This window comes from Zingiber officinale, chromosome 7A (assembly GCF_018446385.1).
Source record: "Zingiber officinale cultivar Zhangliang chromosome 7A, Zo_v1.1, whole genome shotgun sequence".
NCBI lineage: Eukaryota > Viridiplantae > Streptophyta > Magnoliopsida > Zingiberales > Zingiberaceae > Zingiber > Zingiber officinale.
In genome coordinates, this window is record NC_055998.1 from 52,369,853 (window position 1) to 52,390,390 (window position 20,538).

At 35.5% G+C, this 20,538-nt stretch overlaps 1 long non-coding RNA gene across 1 annotated transcript; it reads right to left on the bottom strand.

Annotated features, from left to right (window-relative positions):
* Positions 1-9,768: 9,768 nt before the first annotated feature.
* Positions 9,769-10,870, bottom strand: LOC122000116. The gene is made up of 3 exons (XR_006116952.1): positions 10,807-10,870; positions 10,590-10,676; positions 9,769-9,963 (listed from the first exon to the last, which is right to left on the bottom strand). It is a non-coding gene; the product is annotated as an uncharacterized LOC122000116 (long non-coding RNA).
* Positions 10,871-20,538: the final 9,668 nt, after the last annotated feature.

Below are 20,538 nucleotides of genomic sequence, written 5' to 3' on the forward strand. Positions count from 1 at the left end.
TAATGAGGGAACTAGAATGGATAATATCCTTCCTTTCCATGCATAATATTCCATTGTGACTTTGAAAAGAAGTTAAGCAAGTTCTAGAGTTTAGTTTGCTATGAGTGCATGCCACACAAAAGAAAAATAAAGTGTAGGCTTATAGTGGTCCTTACTAGGTAATATTCATGCAATAAACACAATTAATCAAATTGGAATCCACTACCGTTTTAACCAAAATCATGTAAGTAGAGTATCCAATCATTTCCAATGACCTAAAATTGATGATCAAATTTAAATACCATCTTAAAAATATTACTAGAAAATTCCATGGAGAATTTTATTCAAATGACATGCTATGTAAACTAAACTAAATGCAAAGTATGAAAGCAAAAATGCAAAATGTAAAAACAAAGTGCAAACGCAAAGTATAAAACTAAAGAAACGTATAAAGAATTTATTAACAAGACGTGAATTAAAATGCAAAAGAAAGCAAAATTAGAACCAACTCCCCTTTAATTCCTGGTGGTTGAAGAAGGTTTAGAAGAAGTAGTCATCCCGGAAGTGGAGTAATCGTGGTTCTACTCAAATTTTTCTTATTAATCTTGTTTCCATTTCAATTCAAGTTCCCACTCCGGAAGCTTATGTTCTCCTACCACATCAATAAAAGAAAACCCCTCCCACACACATATGGGATAAAAAGAAAATAGGAGAATATTAGTGTGGGTAAAAGATATTTCAAGAATTGATTCACATCTAATAAAATCAATAAATGGTACCTCTATGAAATTTCCTGATGTATCACAAACAATACTTACCCTATCATGTTGAAAGGTATCTGGAGTGGTGATTATTATCTCTTCCTCATCAAGTAAATGCTCAGACTCTAGTTCTAGTGAATGTTCAACTTCATGTAGTGATTCTTGGGTGCTTGGCTCCATAGCACAAGTCCCTACATTTACATCTTCAATTCTTGGTGATTCTTGAGGTAATGCTTCTAGTAAGCATTCCCCTACACTTAAATCATCTTCTGCAACAATACCTGCATCATTCACATCATCTAAAGCAACAACATCATTAGTAGAATCAGAAATTTTAATGACTACATCTTCATCACAATTAATACTAGAAAATTCTTGTGAATAAATGGAAGCAGGGTCAGGCCTAACAGAATCACTACTTTCCATCTCTCTACTGGAGTTCTGTGCTTGTAACTGATTAATGGATGATGCAATTTGATCTAACTAACTCTGAATATTCTGTATCCTTGCAAATTGTTGCTCTTGATGTTCTCTCATTTGTTGCATAAGTTCATTGTATTTCCACATTGATTCTTTAATTTGTTCTTGTGCTTCCTCATACTGATATTCAGGCGCATAAATCCCAGTCTGAGGCTGATAATAAAGACTCTGACTCCAATCTCCAAAATACTGATGATATGGATCCATGGTAAAAAGAATTTCCTGTTCTTACACTGACAATTAGAAAATAAAATTAGAAGACTTAGGAACAAATAAAATCAAACACATGGATATATAATCATGAAAGCAATCAAAACAATCCTAAAAACACCAAACACTACATATTTCATCCCTAGCAACTACGCCAAAATTTGATAAACATAAAATATTACTTGTGTCACCCATAGGCTTATCAAATTAACAATGTATATTCCATTGAACCCCTTAACTACACAATAATGTTATAATAACGAGCCCAGGATCGAACCTCGAGGAATCAACGGTAGGATGTAATCTAGGATTGTGTTTTATTCCTATTTTTGGGGTTTTTAACATGAAAATGGGGGTTTAAACTTTGAATCTAAATCTAACAAAACTAAAGCATAGCAAATAAGAAATTAATCTAAAGAAATAGTGAAACCTAACTAGGTGTCAATGATCAAACCATAACGCATTGTCACTCTACGTCATAATTAAACCATCAAACTCACTTAAACTAAGAATGAACAACAAGACAAAAATGAATTCTAATATAAAGCATAATTTAAACCCTAATTTAAAACTTAACAACTTAACAATTAACCAAGCTTCAAACAAGAAGTAAACTAAATTGCATCAATCAAATTATAACTACTAAACATGATAAAGAAATTAAATTGTAGCAATAAGAACATAACAAGAACCAAAGTAAATCTGTTCTAACTATAAAAAAAATAGTAACAAAGTGAAATAAACCCTAACTGATCCAACTCACAACCAATCCATACAAACTTCACACTCTTGCTGTCACACAAGAATGCCAAAGTCGAGAACACCCGACTCCGGACCTCAATGAAGAACCTCAGCTGCGTCTCAGTTCGAGGTATGCTCAACAACGCCAACGGACCACCTCCGGCGAGCTAAAAACATCCCAAATCCTGTAGATAACCGAAAATCTGGAAATCTGCCACTCCAAGTCTCTGAATCTGAATGAACGCTGCGGATGATGAACGATCGTCGGCTGGATGCTCAGAAACACCGGAGGACCACCGCCGATAGTCGCTGATGTGTATCGGAGTCGCCGATTGGAAGAACACCTCCAAATCGGCGCTGGAAAAGAGAGATGTCGCGAACAGATTTCCACCGGAGGGAACACCCTCCGATGGCTCCAGAAGATCAGGATGAGCTGCTGTAGAGATTATCCACCGAGGTTGAAGCTTGAGAGGATGATTGGAGAATGAAAGGGGCCGGAATCCAGAAGAAAACGCGCGCCAGGACGAAGCTACGCGGAGGAGATCGACAACCAGAGCTACTGCAGCTTCTGGGCTTAAATCAGATCTGAGATCTGAACCGACGGCTGTGATTGATTTGGACTTGATCAACGGTGAAAAGTCGCCTAAAATCCTATCCGAAGGTGCTGATCTTGATCAAGGGTCTGGATCTACTCTCCCTTAGGTCGGATCGACCAGATCTTCACTGGATGGTTCAGATCTGTCCAATCTATGATGAACAATCCATAATGCTCCAAAACTTGATCTTCTCGTTTTAACTCCGATTCGAGCACAAATTCGGTACAAATAGATCCAAATCCAAGATCCTTTGATGCCTACAAAATAAGAATCAAATATTAGCATCAAATAACGCAAAAATACAATAATTTAAAATTAGGTCCAAAATCTATACAATGCATAAAATGTGATGTAACCATGAATTAAACCTATAAAATCAACATCAAACCATGCATATATGAATCAAAATAATATAATAAAATCATGGTTATCAAATCCCCCACACTTAGTCTTGAACGTCCCATGCAAATAAAGAAAACTAAAAATCATCTCCACAAAAAATTCCCTAACAATATCTAGGAGATAGTAAAAAGAATTTAACTAAGACCATCTAAAGATCACAAACAATCATGAATACAATCTAAACAATAATCAGTAGGTATGGTAGTTTCAATCTAATTGAAAAATTAAGTAAGTTGCAATCTCATGAGGGACTTACCTATTCTAGCTTTCACACTCAAAATTGCATATAAGTGGGGCTCACTCAATGTAACTCACAACATTGAATAATTTTCTAAAGTATCTTGAAAAATTCAAGATACTTTAGAAAATAATTTTCAAAAATATTTCCAATTTAATTTCAAAATATTTTTCAAGGAATTTTCAAAGAATTCACTTAGTAACATTTTTCAAGAATATTTTTTCAAAAAGACATTTCAAGACTTAAAATATTTTTGTAAAATGAAGATATAGAAGAATTAACGCTTGCAAATCTTTTAGAATTTTTTTCAAAAATATTTGTCAAGGAATAAGAGTTTCTCTAAAAAGATTTGCAATTTTCAAAGTATTTTTCAAACTATGATTTTTCAAAATATTTTCGAAACTATGATTTTAAAAAATTTTAAAATAATATTAAAAATATGTCTTTCAATAGAGTCTCTCTCATTCATTTTAAAGTCTTAGATGATGATCTAAGGGTCAAGATTGACTTAAACATCTAAAAACTTAGGTGACGATCAACAATATAATTTTTTAATATACCCAATCAATCAATATATTTAAGAAAAGAGATTTATAAGTTCTCAAAAGTATTTTCAACAATATTTTCAATTTACTTTTCTTAGCATCTCACCAACGGTAATTCTATTGTTGTGTGAGATGACTTTATTGATTTTGAATTTATTATAATTTAACTTGGGTTTGAATTGAGTTTGAATTTAGTTGAACTTGGATGATTTTAAGTTAATTTTAAATTAAATTGGATTAATTAATTAAGTTAATATTAATAGTAACACTATTATTCATATTTTTTAAGTTAATTAAATTAATATATGTTTAGTTTAGAAATGTTAGGGTTAATTAATTGAGGTTTAATTTAAGATTAATTAGGTTGATTTATATTTTAATAATTATTAATTGGGTTAACAATTTACCTTCAGATTAATTAATTAATTAATATAATTATTAGAATAATTATTACTTATTAATAATTGATTAAAGTTTCATAGTAAATTAGTTATGAATTAATTAAGAATTAATTTAATTAGTTTCATAGAAATTAATTAGGTAAAGATTAAGAATTAGTTTTATTTATTATGAAAATTAATTTTGTTTATGGTTAATGTACTTAAGTAATTAGTTGGTAAGTTTGATTAATTATTTAATTTAGATTTGATTAATAAATTTTAATATTATTTAAGTTTTATATTAATTTTTAATAACTTTTAGATTAACTAAGTTGTAGAATAATTATGTTTGGAAATAATTTAGTTTTAAATTAATTTTGATTTTATTTAAGTTTAATTATCTTGGAATTTATTTTGATTAAATTTTAAACTTTTAATTAAGTTTTTTAGTTTAGTTTAAATTTTAATTTTAGTTTTAAAGTTTTAATTAAATTTATTTTATATTTAAATTTAATTAGGTTTTAGTTTAAAATTTTAAGTTTAAATTAATTGACTTTAAGTTTTAATTAATTTTAAGTTTTAATTATTTTATTTAGTTTAGAATTTTTGATTTTAAGGTTAAGTTTGAGTTAATTCAATTAGGTTAAATAAAGAGCCTATACAAAAAAAAAATTGTTTAACCCATGTTAAATTTAAACTTAGCTTTGGGTTAATCAAGTAGGCTTTCTAAGGATAAGTTTTCAGTTCAATGGCGAGACATATGACTTTCTTGTGTATTAACGGTGGACCACTTGCTGAATACTTTTCAAAATATTCCTATCCAAAAAACATAATACTAAGTTTTGGTCTAACTAGTCTATCTTTGACTGAGGTAGCTTCGGTCATATCTACTAAGTTTAGTTCACTAGGTAAAATACACAAGATTCATCCTAGACATGCCTTTGACAAAGCTTCCTTGACGAACTATCATCTCAATTCATTCTGATGCTATCTTATTAGGGTTTGGTTAACTTTTTTTAACTAACGTTCTAAACTAAACAAAAAGTAAACCTAATCTTAAGTATGCAAAGTAGGTTAATCAATTGGTTAAACAATTTTCTATTTACTCTTCCTGAGTCATAGCTTAAATATGATCTATCTAAGTATTGAATTTAACTATTAGGGATCAAATAGTGATTTGGTTTGGATTTGTAACTTAGATCTAGATTTTATGAGTTGATAGAATTATTAATAATATTTTCTAGTTTATCAATTTTATTTTTTAAAAGATTATTTTGTTTTTCTAGTTTTCTAAAATTTAATTTTGTATTTAATTTTAAATTTTTATAGTTTGGTTTCTTATTTTTATTTTCTAAATTTTCCATTAAATTTTGTTTATTGTTAATTACCTTTAGATAATTATTTTGATTTAAATTCTCTTGAGTAAATACATTTTGATTAACTAGATCTAAATCTTGATTAAGGTTTGGATTGATTTAATCAATTTTAGTAACATTTGAATTATTTAAAATTTTACTAATTAAATTATTTTTGTTAAGTAATGTTAATGTAGGATTTTCATGCTTTTTCATAGTACAACAGGAAAGATTTAAAGCATGCAAATTTTCAGGTAAAATAAATTGATTTACCTTAATTGCTCCCCCTAAATCCTTGGGTCTTCTCTTCGGGTATTGAAATTTGTAATGTCCTATTCTTTTTCACTTGAAGCATTGGATATGGTCCTTCCTTTTCTGGACTCTAAGCATTGGTTCCTCCTTTACCTCTGGTTGTGTGGATTGGTTCATAGGACATTTACTTTTGTAGTGCCCTTCTTTATTGCACTTAAAACAAGTTATGTGATATTTAAATTTTGAATTGACAATGTTACCTTTTGAATCCTCGATAGGATTCTCCCCCTTGATTGTTGTCATCTTAGATTTGGGCTTGGACATTTGTTCTAACAAGAGTTCAGATCTATCAGCTTCCTCCTCAGCCATTAGCGCAATGAAGTTGATTTGGTCTTGCTCTTCTGTATCTCACTCTGAGGATAGCTCTCCAAATTCGAGCTCTGGTTCGAACTCACTTTTTCCATGATCTTCTAGTTTTGACGGAGTCTCATGAAGCTCGATCACTTTGGTCCACAACTCGAATGCATTCTTGTAATTTTCTAATTGACACAAAATTTTATTAGGCAAAATACTAATTAATATGTCCATTAACTTTGTGTTTGCTTCTAAGTTTCGAGAAGGTTGTCTCAGAGCAATCTAGTTGTTGAAATTATTGCTTCCTACAAAACATTCCATCATTCGCCTCCAGGAATTGATATAGACTTGATCTATGGTGGAGGTTCATAGATGCTTCTCCCTTCTTGATAGGATATCGACATTCTTGCAAGAAAAAGATAGAAAACCAATTTCCAAGACTTTCATCTTGGGATTAGTAGTACGGGATAAATAAAAATTATTACTTAAGAATTAGTAAAAAGACTTTTAAAGAAAAAGAGAAAGTTTTTAAAGTTGCTCGAAAAATGGTTAAGTAATTTCAGAGCTACCCGGCCCTGATACCATTTGTTGTGCAAAAAAGGATGTTCGCATATCTCCACAATGACATGCTATTGTCCACTAGGCTTAGGCCCTCATGGCTTTGCTTTTGAGCTCTCCCCAAAAGGCCTTATACCAATGGAGATATCCTACATCCTTTTAAACTCATAATCTTTACTAAATCTTTCTAATGTGAGACTTTGATTGAACTCCAACAATCCTCTCCTTAAACCAAGGACCACAATTACTCTCATGGTCTGGGCCCACGAGCATCTGGTCACCCTGACCTGCTCTAGGGCTCCCCGCAAGCATCCGCATCCGGTCACTCTTGACCTACTCCGGGTCTGACCTACTTTGAGCCTCCTCGTGAGCATCTGATCACCTTGATCTACTCGCCCCCCTTCAAATATCCGGTCACTCTGACCTGCTCTGGGCCTACCCTCAACTTCGTTAAAGGTCACCCCATATTGCATTTGGTTTGGACCATGGCTTTGATACTAATTGAAGGATTGAAGAATACGATAGAGGGGGGGGGGTGTGAATATTGCACTTTTAAAAACTTTTCTTTTGCTTGTAAAACAAATCAAAATAAGCAACGTAAATCAAAACAAAAACAACACAGATGACACAAGTTGGTTACTTGGTTCGAAGCCTAGGTTGACTCTTACTCCAAGATCCGTGATCCTTGATCGCACTGTTGGGCAATTCACTACAACTCTTCTTTCCGAAACCTTCAAAAAGAAGCAATTCGTACAATGAAATATATAAGATAGTAACAGCCTACTATCTTACTTGAAATTAAGTACAAAGTAAGCTAAATAATAATATACCGACACTAGATATAGGATGAAGCTCAGTCGGTACTTCTTGAATGGAGCAGCAGCTTGCTTGGAGATGAGTAGTAGACTTGTTGCATGAACAGCAGCTTTGCACAGAGATGAACTCAAAACTGATACCCAACCTCGAACCTCGAGCACTACTTTTATAAGAATCGTCAACGTTCGGTCGACTGATCCTTGGCTTTAGTCGATCGAACCCGCTTCCTTCCTTCTTCGCTGAGATATGATCTTTGAGCATTGATGACATTGAATGATTCGGTCTACTGATCACCTTGCTCGGTCGACCGAACGGTGCACTTTCCCCGTTCGTAGAGATTCTTCATTAATGCACCTTTACTGCGATGATCATTCGGTCGACTAATCCTCTAGTTTGGTCGATCGATCCTCTGGTTCGGTTGACCGATCCTCTAGTTTGGTCGACCTATCCTCTGGTTCGGTCGACCGATTAGTCTAGCTTCCTTCTTCGCTTCAGCTCGATCTAATCTGTGTCACGTTTGCTTGGTTTGGTCGACCGATTAATGTGTTCGATCGATCGATCAATCACTTTACACAACTCTTCTTCGACTTAATCAACTTGGTTCGATCGACCGATCAATGTGTTCAGTCGACCGATCAACCACTTTACCTCTGGTCCGATCGACCGATCAGTCACTTTACCTCTGGTTCGGTCGACCGATCATACACTACACAATTACAAGCTATTGAAAGTCATAAGACATCGATAGCGCAAGCCGTGCGTTGCGATTAAGAGCATTCACAGCGCACCCCGCGTGTTGCGGTTAAGAGCATTCGTAGCATATGCTACACATTGTGGTTAAGAGTAATCACAGTGTGCCATGCGCAACGGTTAAGAGCAATCATAGTGTGCATCACACGCTACTATTAAGAGCAATCACAGCGCACACCACATGCTGCAATTAAAAGCATTTGTAGTGTACGGTGCGTGCTGCAATTAAGAGCATTCGCAACATGCACTACAGTTGGGGTGTGATGTTAACCACATAATTGTTAACACCGCAAATGTAAATCTAGACTCAAATAATTTCATCACCATAAAATTATAATACCACACACAATTATAATACCACATATAAATACTACACACAAAAAAAATTGATTTCACTTAGTAATAATTTAAAATGATAATAAGAAATTCATTTATTAGAATGTTTTCTTTCCTAAAAAACATACATTTAGTAGAATTTATATCAACCACACAAAACTATTAACTTAGATAAAGAGAAAGCGACTAGCCTTCTTATGGCTTCCTCAAGAAGAAGCATTTCTTAATTTAATCAAATTAGGATCACCTTCTTCACAAAATTCTATTGATCCAAACTTCGAACAAGATCCAGCAATAAGAATGTGATACCTTTTAGCTATATTTTCCTATAAAATAGCATAAAGAGATTGAAATGTATAAATATATTTTATTAAAATAAACTAAGATTTTAAAAAGAATACAATATTACTTGAATTTCATTTATAGATCTTTGCTGTATTTTTTTTTCTTTTTTCTCATGTTTTAAACACATACCAATTTGATTTGTCATAAGTTCAAAAAAAAAATATATAACAATCAATTATTTTTTATTTCTTTTATATGATTGGTTGAATCAAATAGAAAAACATAAATGATGTATCGAAAAGATAAATGATTAAAAATAATAAAAGTAGTTGTTTGTTGTATTTCCACCCTATCAAACACAAGAAAGAAAACTACTTAAAAACTTTTCTAATCTAAAAACTCTAATTCTTTTTCTCAATTTTAAAGAAATCAAAATAAGATGTGTTATTCAATCTGATTTGTAGTCGAAATATAAGTTAGAGAAGAATATAAGCCATAGAGATGATGAGGAAATTGTTGGAGAAACACACACCTTCTTCCCTTCAATAGTATCACCGTATACCTAAAATTGTAATAACAATGTGAAATATAAAGAAATAAATTATACAACCATACGCAAATAAGCACAAAAAGTGCTCAACATCTTAAATAAATGTGAGAAAAATCAATGCATTATGAGCTAACAAATATACAATACCAGATAATCAACTAACATGCTAGAAACTGAAATTAGAATGAAATAGTTTTACGACAGCTTTGTTTGCCCTTGTATCATTATCATGGTTGAGATTTAACATGAAATACTTCAAAAATCATCATTTTGTAATGGTGAAATCAAAGAACAATAATTCAAGTCCACCTATGCGAGCTAAATTCTTTGACTGACTAGCAACCACTTGCCACGAAGAGATGCCTCAACCTTTGCCTACACAAATGAATGAGCATAATGACACATGAGCAAAACCACCAAATTTCCAAAAATCAATATTTTCAACATAAGATAGAAAAATGTATATAAGTAGAAGTATTTGGTGAACAAAGCAAATACAACAAGCAATGGGACCAAACTATTAGGAGCCAATATGGATCTCTTACTGTCATTGAACCCTACGTAAGGATTTTGATGCGTATAGAAATGGTGATAGTGAATCAATCTTCTACAAATTCATTTAGCAAAAGGATAATTGTGTAACTACAACAACAAGAGATGTTTGCATAATCATTGCGCATTGTTAAAGTGCTCTTGGAACATCAAGGCAAAGGTGGAGTATATAATGAAACAAGATTGCCATGGGTACCATTTGATGTTGACACAACGATCTTACTTGATTCCTAAATAGCAGAAGGTCTTGATATGCCAAAGGAAACATTTGAACTTTGTCGAGACTTGTGGTATTTGGTATTAAATAAAAATCAATGCCAATAAAAGAACCGTTAAATAATTGAATTTTGAAAATGTATTAGCATGCAACAATAGATAAAATTATGAAAATTAAGTTAATAAAAGTGCACAAATTTTGCAAAATGAATGCGACATAAGGAGAACCAGACCTGAAAAAAGCAGGATCTTCATAAAGGGTATCTCTTATGATAGGAAAAGGTGTTCTCACTTCATCTTCAAGGGCACTTGACATTGAACTACTATTGGTAAAAATATTTTACTCACTAAAGAAACAAAAATTTCCAAAAAGAAAAAAAGAAAAGAGTCATCGTAAATTATATCTGACAAAAACATACTCTAATTTTCACAAGTTTAGTTGAAGACCACCTAGTAATTCCATTAATCCATCAAGGTATGAAAGATGACTCCACCCCATCACTTTCATTGTTGACATAGAAGAGTTGTACAACCTCATCAAGCTAACAACTATAGCCTGTAAAATACATCCACAATTAAGGACTTACTATTACAGTATCGCATAAGAACCCTAAAACTCAAAAAGTATTTTGTAATAATATGGGTCATTGGAAGGAAAGTCTGAAAGTATTCCACTCCAGCCAGAGCCTGATTTAGATGAGGATAATAAGGAGTTGAGTTAATAACCTTAAACAAGTGCTTCTTGGGAGGCAACTCGAGTTCTTTCTTGTTTTCATTTAAGTCTTTTGTTTCTAATTTCTAGTTTCTTTCCTTTCTTTATAATAACTCAAATTCTCTATTTAATTTTTCTTGTCTATTTTCTTTTTATAGGATTTAAAGTTGTGGAGGAATGCAAATAGCAGATAGAGAAGTATTTTTAGCACATGAATATCTCAATCATTTGGAACTCATCACTTGATAACTTATCTAACTTCAAACTCTCCTCCATATTACATTTCTAATTTTCATTAGGATAATGAAAAGTTTAATTCAAGGGGGATGTATTGGGTTTAGATTATCTTGTCATATTTTTTTTGCATAATAAAATCTTTCTTGTTGTATCATTCATAACATCATGATTGTTTGTTCCTTAATGCAATAATGCTGGCATGCTTGTTCTATATTTCATGTGGTTTATTGGTTACTTATGGTGCTAGTATATTTAGTGATTTATCTTTTTTTATCCATGTTAGCATAAAGTGAGTAATGTTTTTACTGTAATAATTTGAGTGTTGGCCTTGTTTTAGGTTCTTTACACTTTTCCTAATTTTGATTGTAGATAACTCTAAAAATGCTCATAATTCATAGAACTGAACTAGTACTTATGTTTCTAAGGTGACTTCTCAATTACATTTTGATTACTAGATGATCTTGAATCATAGAAACTCATTTGAAAAAAATCTAAATCCCTACATTTGCATTAATATATTTGCATTTGTATTAGTTTTACACTTTTAAAGTACAAAAAAGAATCATTTGAATAAGGGATATAAAAATAGTTCTCATGAATAGAAACTAATAATTTACCCCTTTGGACTAGTTAGGTTACTAGGAAAATAAATATTATGTTTCTCTTGATTCTGAGTAGTCCTTTAAAACCTTATGTAGTATGAGAGATATGAACCAAGCGTGTGATAGGTAAGTACTCATCACTGGGAGAATAAGGAATACGGTCTTATGATGACTTGAGAACTATTACTTAGGTCATATTCAAACTATTTTTATATCTTGGTTACTAATAAAATCATTTGATAGGATTAGACTGACTCACTAGAGATTACGATGCACTATTTAACCATATGAGTATAGATGTAGTTTTTGCATGAGGACAAGAAAAGGTTTAAGTATGGGGGTGTGATGTGTGTAGGTTATGTATGTTTCTAGGTATTGTTAAATGCATATCTACTTATATTTCATAAATATAATCTATGTTTATTGCACCCTATTTTATTATTTATGTCATACTTCCATTCTATTTGTTTGGGAATCTGTTCTTTACATATTTTGATTGAAAAGACATAATTTAGAGTGAAAATGGAGCAAAGATACATATTGGAGGAAACATAGAGAAATCCAGCAAGATGGCCATACCAAAAGGCACGACCATGTCCCTCTTCCATGTTGAGGATCTTGCGGCCGGCTAGAAGGGGGGTTGAATGGACGACATCTCCAAATCGATAGCTTCCTACACTTGTTAGTTTACGTAGCGGAATAATACAAAACTAACAAGCTAAAGATAATAAGGAAAGCACAAACTGCTAACACATTCATTTATGTGGTTTGGAGATAACTTGCTCCTACTCCACGACTGCCCGTAAGGTAGACGTTCCCTCAATCTATTGGTCGATTAGTCCTCGGAAACTCTGACTAGCTCAAACCTCCTTGTGGGTGGAGAAACATCACCACAACACTCACCAAGAACACTTGGACACAAAGGAAACCTTGAGCACTAGTGACTACTAATTAGACTTTAACCAAGTCCAATTTCATCACCTTGACCGGCCAACCAAGCTCCTTTTTATAGAGCTTGGAAGAAAACAACCCTGCTATTTTACTGTTACCAGTCGACTGGTCCTTGCACCAGTCGACTGGCGCCAGTCCAACAGCTCTCAATGGCTCTCTACTAGTCGATTGCTACAGTGCATCAGTCGACTGCTACAGTAACTGCCTTAACTACTACAGTACCCCCCCCCCCGAATTTTTCCCTGGTACAATCTCTCATGCACTCATACCCTCACGACTCACTTGACTCTTCCTTCTAACCTACTTCCTTTGGCTCTCATCCCTTGGATGCATCCAAGCCTGAGGCTCGTCCCCAATGCCATCCTTCATGTATGCCTCGAAGTTGCTTCCCTCCGCCCTTGTCCTTATTGCCTTGTCCACAGTCTCTCAGATGCTCCATCCTTCATCGGACCCGAAGCCATCAAGCTGAGTTATATGTGTATCCTGCAAACCTACACACTCACATACACATATCAAATAATGAGGGTAATCCTAACTTAAACCCTTTGCCCAAACACCAAAAACACATGGTCACACGGACCATTGAGATTGCTCCAACAATCTCCCCCTTTAATGTTTGGCAATATGTTTAAGTTAGGGAAAGCAAATAGCAAATAACAATGCTAATAACAAATAGACTTATGTTGCTAAGGCTACACCCTTAGACTTACACCGTCGAATGGACTTACATTATCAAGGCTACAAACTTGGACTTACACAGCCGAATGGACTTACGTTGCCAAGGCTACACACTTGGACTTACACCGTCGAATGAAAAAAAAATGCAAACATGCATTGGAACATATCCCAAGGCTCCTCCTACACCTAAGCTCCCCAATGAGCTAGGATTTTCCCACAAGGATTTTTATGAACCTATCACAAGGCTCCCCCTACACAAAGACACTAAAGGTTTTCTCAACTAAACCTTACTTCTCCCGCTTTGCCTATTATTCAAAAAGTTCTCCAACAATATCCCAATTATTGAAAACTTGTCATCCAAACTGACCCTAAACTCATGTATTTATCCCATATGGATCTCATACATCTGAACGAGTTGACACGGTCAAAATCAGCACTAAAAAATACTTTCAGGCTGGTATCAATCAACTGCCCCCAAGTACTAGTCGACTGACCCTTTCAACACAACCTTATAGAAGTATTCTGTGGTCGAAAAATACTTTTAACAGTCTACTGGTATCAGCATCAATCAACTGCCCTCATCAAAATGAGTTTACAGAGACATTTTGTACTCAAAAATACTATTACCAGTCGACTGGTATATGCACTAGTCGACTGGTACCCTATTTCTACAAAAATCAATCTTTTTTGACCAACTTCAAAAATACACAAGAAATTTTATAAACCTCTAAAAATTCTCAAATTTTGTGGAGAGGTGTGTTTTACTCATGTCTACTTAGAAAAAATACATTACAAAATGTATTTATCACCAATCCCAAGATCGACATAAAATCTAAAACTAGCTAAATTGTTCAATTGAACCTTGACCTAAAGTCCTAGTTTTGGCTTCCTCTTGATGTATTTGCCCATAACAACCCACAATGCATCCCTAGAATTGGATTATATGACATCTATACATCCAAAATCAATTATCATGCAATATGACCCCAATGTCATATTCCCTTGCATGAAACATAACTCAATGTGTGCTAATTCCCTAGGTTTGAGGCTCAAGTCCGTCTCCAAACCATTTGGCACACTTCATGGCTCCTCTAGACTCCCAAGTAAAACCCACTTGAAATCCATTGGCCATGAGTCCAAATTGGCTCTTTGAGCTCCCCCTAGGTGACTCATCCACAATCGTTAGGCCATATCGGTGCACCTCCGGTGACACTTGGCCTACAAACCGAACCTTTTTAACCTTGGACATCTTGTCCTTGGTTAACTTCTCCTTACCTTTAAATGGCTTTCCCTTGCCATTTATTAGTTTCTCCTTGCTATAGTTATATGCAACCCTAGCATAAGACTTTCCCTTAGCCTTGGAGACATTAGATCGGTATCCTAAATCTGATCAATCATTATTGGGACTTTAGCTACCCAACACCATACTTAACTCTCTAGATCCAACATTGAATCTATCTAGGGTTTTCTCCAATTGATCAAGCTTTGTCTTCAAAGCTTGATTTTCCCTTTCTAAGTCCCTAACCCTAGAGTTGATTTGTCCACATTGGATATTCCTAGACCTACCCATTCTAGGTATGTGTCTCCCCTTCTTAGGATTAGTGCCTTAGTTTTCCTTAGGTCTACTGTTTCTAGATTTATCATGCATAGGTCTCCTAGGGTTATCTCTAATATGTACCATATTCTTATCATGATATCTAAATCCGAAATTTTGCATGGGCATACTATGATTAACAAAATCATTTCTCCTAGCTTGCATGGAAGAATGGAAATTTGAATTATGTTTCAAGTTAGGGTATACCTCCCTTACCCTTGAAGCTCCCCCTTGACTTGAGCTCCTCTTCTTCTTCTCCCATTTCTTCAAATGCTCAACCTTCTTAATCTCCCTCCTTTTGAAACATTTGGTGTGGTAGTGACCCCGCTCACCACACGTGAAGCACACTATATGCTATTTCTTCTCCTTCTTGTTCTTGGAAAAATCATTCCTAAAACCCACATTAGTATCTAAAATAATTTGAGTAACTTTAGGAGTTACCTCTTTCTTACCCATTGGACACTTACTCTTGTAGTGTCCCTTCTCATTGCACCTGAAGCAAATGATATGGTCTTTTGACTTCACCTCGGTGGAGATGCTTACTAAGTTGGTTTCCAAGACTTTTTCTTCTTCTTCACTTATCTTGGATTCTTCTTCAACCCTTGAGGATGTTGATGATACTTCCTCATCCTCCTCCTCCTCGGATGTTGAGCATGGCTCAACTTCCGGTTGCTCCATCTCCTCTCCTTGAGCAATTGAACTCATTTCCTTGGGCTCTTCTTCTTCTTGTGTAGGCATAAGTTCTTTGCCTAGAACTTTCTTTACTTTGCTCCACAAATCATGGGCATTCTCATATTCGCCTACATCACATATCACGTTAGGTGGCAAAATATCAATTAAAATCGATATTACCTTTGAATTTACCTTTGCCCGTGATGTTTGCTCCTCCATCCAATATCGCGATCGGAGTTTCTTTCCTTTCTTATCTTCTGGGACTTCAAATGGCTCCTCGATGATGATTATTGTGTCCCAATCCGTCTCGAAGAAGTTCTTCATTTTCACCATCCAAAAGGTGATGTCCCATAAGCTTCCTCCTTCATACTTCGGCGGATCAATCAAGTCGGTCATCTTTTGCTTCCTTGGCGGTTAGTCTAATGGAGAGTGTTCTCACTCTGATATCACTTGTTGAGGATCTTGCAGCCGGCTAAAAGGGGGTTGAATGGATGGTGCCCCCAAATCGATAGCTTCCTACACTTGTTAGTTTGTGCAATAGAATAATACAAAACAAGCAAGCTAAAGACAATAAGGAAAGCACAACCTCTAACACGTTCGTTTACGTGGTTCGGAGATAACTTGCTTCTACTCCACGATTGTCCATAAGGTGGATGATCCCTCAATCCGTCGATGGATTAGTCTCCAGAAACTCCGGCTAGCTCAAACCTCCTTGTGGATGGAGAAACCTCACCACAACACTCACCAAGAGCACTTGGACACAAAGGAAACCTTGAGCACTTAGTGACTACTAATTAGAATTTAACCAAGTCCAATTTCATTACCTTGGCGGGCATCCCAAGCTCCTTCTTATAGAGTTTGGAAGAAAAGAGTCTTGCTGTTTTACCGTTACCAATCAACTGGTCCTTGCACCAGTCGACTGGTGCCAGCCCAACGACTCTCTCAATGGCTCTCTACCAGTCGACTGCTACAGTGCACCAATCAACTATTACATTAACTGTTATAGTGTCATTAACTGCTACAGTTACCCCCCCCCCCCAGATTTTTCCCTAAGTACAATCTCTCATGTACTCGTACCCTCATGACTCATTTGACTCTTTTTTGCAGCCTTGACCCCTTTCCTTCTAGCCTACTTCCTTTGGCTCTCATCCTTCAGATGCATCCAAGCCCATGGCTCGTCCCCAATGTCATCCTTCGTGTATGCCTTGAAGTCGCTTCCCTCGACCCTTGTCCTTGCTGCCTTGTCCACGGTCCCTCGGATGCTCCATACTTCACCAGACCTGAAGTCATCAAGCTGAGTCATATGTGTATCCTACCAACCTGCACACTCACATACACATATCAAATAACGAGGGTTATCCTAACTTAAACTCTTTGCTTAAACACCAAAACACATGATCGCATGGACCATTGTGATTGCTCTAACATTCTCAACAAGGGGCATGACCCAACCATGCAAAAAGGTACGACCATTGGTCTCTTCCCAACAAGCCACAAGGCCATGCTATGCCTAGAGGCACGACCTTGTCCCCTCTGAGCAGCATGACACACCGCCCGACCATGCCAAAAGTCATGGTCATGCCTAATTTTCTTGGCAAGGCACACGACCTACTCGTTCCTACTAGGAATGACCATGCCTACCAGGCACGACCATGCTTACCAGGCATGTTCATGCCTCCTTATTCACCGTCTACATAGCTCGGTTGTGCTAAAAGGCACGTCCATGTGAGCCTAGGGGCAGTGGCACACGACCCCATGCCTATAAAAGGGGAACTCCTCCCCTTTTCACTTATTCTTGTTTAGAGATTCATCCCCGTCCTTTAGGAAGGGTTTTCCCCTCTAGGGGAAACCTTAGAGCCTCCCTCTTTGGCAATCTGCACCATTTTTCCTCCTCTGGAGCAAGAAAACATCCTGAAGACACCGACAATCTACTCGATAAGCATTTCTTCTTCTCTATCTCATGTTTTGAATGTAAGAATGCTTCATTTTGTGTCTTTGGTCAGTATATCCTTCACAATGAAGTAGATCCTCTAATTCTTAGGATGTAGGGAGTATTTATGATATGATATTGACGTATGAACTAAGTATATGCCATCTTTTTGTTTAATGAAGTGTGTATGCTATGTTCTATGTGTATTTTACCTTGTACATATTAGAAAAAATGTATGTATGGTGTATGCATATGGATTATGGTGGATTGGTTACCTAGTAGATGAGAAGTACTAGATTGTATTACCACAGAGCCCTATGATAGGGGTAACCCTTTAAGCGTACTTTTTAAAATGATCCTCTTACTAGGAGATCAATTCTCTACAAAAGAATGTTTAGTTAGAGTTTAGAGGGTTCTTTTCAAATTAATGTTAGGATGTAACTTGTGTAATCTAGAAAGGCATAATTGGGGAGTCATATGACAGAGGGTAACCCTTGAACCGTACTTTCTAGGTTACCTTTTATACTTAGTTGTATTAATTTATTGTTAGGAAGTAAATTGGATAACTCTAGAATTATATACCCGGGGAGCCTTAAGGTAAACATTTAGCTTGAATTTCTAAAGATTCATTTTTACTTAATGGCATTAGAAATTGGGTAAAGTCTCTAGTGCAATCTTTTGGTCCCTTGCGGGGCACTTACACAATCTTCGCAGGGTTGTGCCAAATTTTAGTTAGAAATACTACAAAGTGTAGGAATGGAGGTAAGGAAATGAACAATACAAAGGGACATTAACTAGCGTAATAATGAAACCAAAATCCTAGAATCACTTCCCCCATACCAACTTCTTCTGCAATCCCTCTCTCTTGCTCTCTTAACTCTCTCCCAACTCCTCCCTCTCTCAACATCTAGCTTTCAAACCTCCAACCAACTTTTGATTATCCAGATAATTCACCGTGCAAACTCAATTAGTGTTTAATCAACAGTCCCTATGAGATTAATATTTTTATTATTGAGGCTTAAGTATGATAGAGTATCAAAGTTTCTAAAGTGTAATAAAGCAATTGAGGAGTTAGAAAGATGGTCCTGAAGGTGTTGTTCAAGGCTTTATTTATAGGGTGATCTAGGTGCTTGGATTGGAATAGGATGCCTCCAACAACCCCTATCCAATCCTACTTCGATGCTAACTCAACAAATCCAAGTGACTGGATCCTTTCTAGGCACCTAGCTAGATGACGTAGCAACACCTGATCAAATCTTCATCCGCACCATGTTTATCCTGATCTAAGAGCCTGGATATGATAGGTGCTCCTAGACCTCCAGTTGCCTGGAATTAATTTGGGCGCTTAGATCTCCTTTTTCGCAAAGCTTCCATAGTTAGCTTCTCGTATCATAGTGTTAGCATAAATATAATAAAATTATGATTGATAGCTCTTTGAGTGGTCCACTTTCAACTTTAGATTTTCTATGAAATCTTAGGTTGGACCAATGTCTACTTCTCTTTTCCTAGAATGTGTCCTCACCACTCCACCCGGGAGAGTTTATCTTATGCCAAACCTATAAGTATCCCATGGTGGTTTTGATACGTTCAACCAAGTTAAGTTAAGTACTGTTGTGTTTGATCTTATGTCTAAGTGTGTAGAAGCTTAGGAACACAAGAAGTCGGGCAGAAGACGTGGCTAGCGAGATGGCATGGGAAGGGAGTCGACAGACTCGATGCATCTGAGGGACGAGATGCTGTGGAAGAGTACACCGGTGGACGAGAAGGAAGCACACAACGGTCCAAGAGATGAGAAGCCGGGGAGGAAGCCTACTCGAGGAGAAGGTTGGAGTTGGGTTCAAGTGAGCTCAACTCTGGTTAGACGGAGAATCACCTACGCGAAGAGATCAGCATTTAGCTGAGTTGCGAAGTGGAAGGTGCCTTCTATGGCTGGAAGGCACCTTCAATGAATAGTGTGAAGATGTCTTCCAGCCTTTGAAGGCGCCTTCCGATAGTCGTTTACCATGGATAGAGTTTTATCCGTTGCGGATGAAACTTATCTGATGGAAGATGCCTTGGACCTGTTAGGATGTATACTAAAAACCAACCTTTTTGTATGAACATTTATTTTGAAATGAGAATCACATTGGTCAAATGTCTGTATTTAGTTAAATGAAGTTGCCCATTTAATTTATATTATAGATAACATGGTGTGTGGTGTCACACAGAAGATAATGTTATAAGTTTCTTATAAATTATAAATAGTAGCTCACAACCAAGATGGATTGGGACAAACCATTGGAATGATTGTAGTGTAATTTGAAATTAGTTTGTCTTGACTATATATAATTACACTAGTACACTATGTGTGTATTGAGCAGGACCATTTGAGGTAGTATCTTTTTATACTGACTGCATAAAAGAAAACAAAACCTCTACTATTATGGATGTGCGTACTCTTAATCCCGATATAATAACAAACACATATACTTAGTATTTATTTCTTTAATTTATCAAAGAGTGAGATTTATTCAGTTAAATCAATAGGCCCGATAAGTTGGAAAATAATATTATTTATATGGTGTGTTTTTTATTATAAAAGGAAACTGTGTTCTAGTAATCTAGGTTGATAATGTTCCCTTTAGGAGCTCATAAGGATTATCATGTAAACCCTACAGGTGGACTTAGTCCGACATGATAATAAGGTTGAGTGATACTACTCTTAGAGCTAGATGTTAATTAAGTGAGTTGTCAGTAACTCATTTAATTAACAGACATACGATATCTTAAACATAGGGAGACTAACACACTTATGATAAGAAGGAGT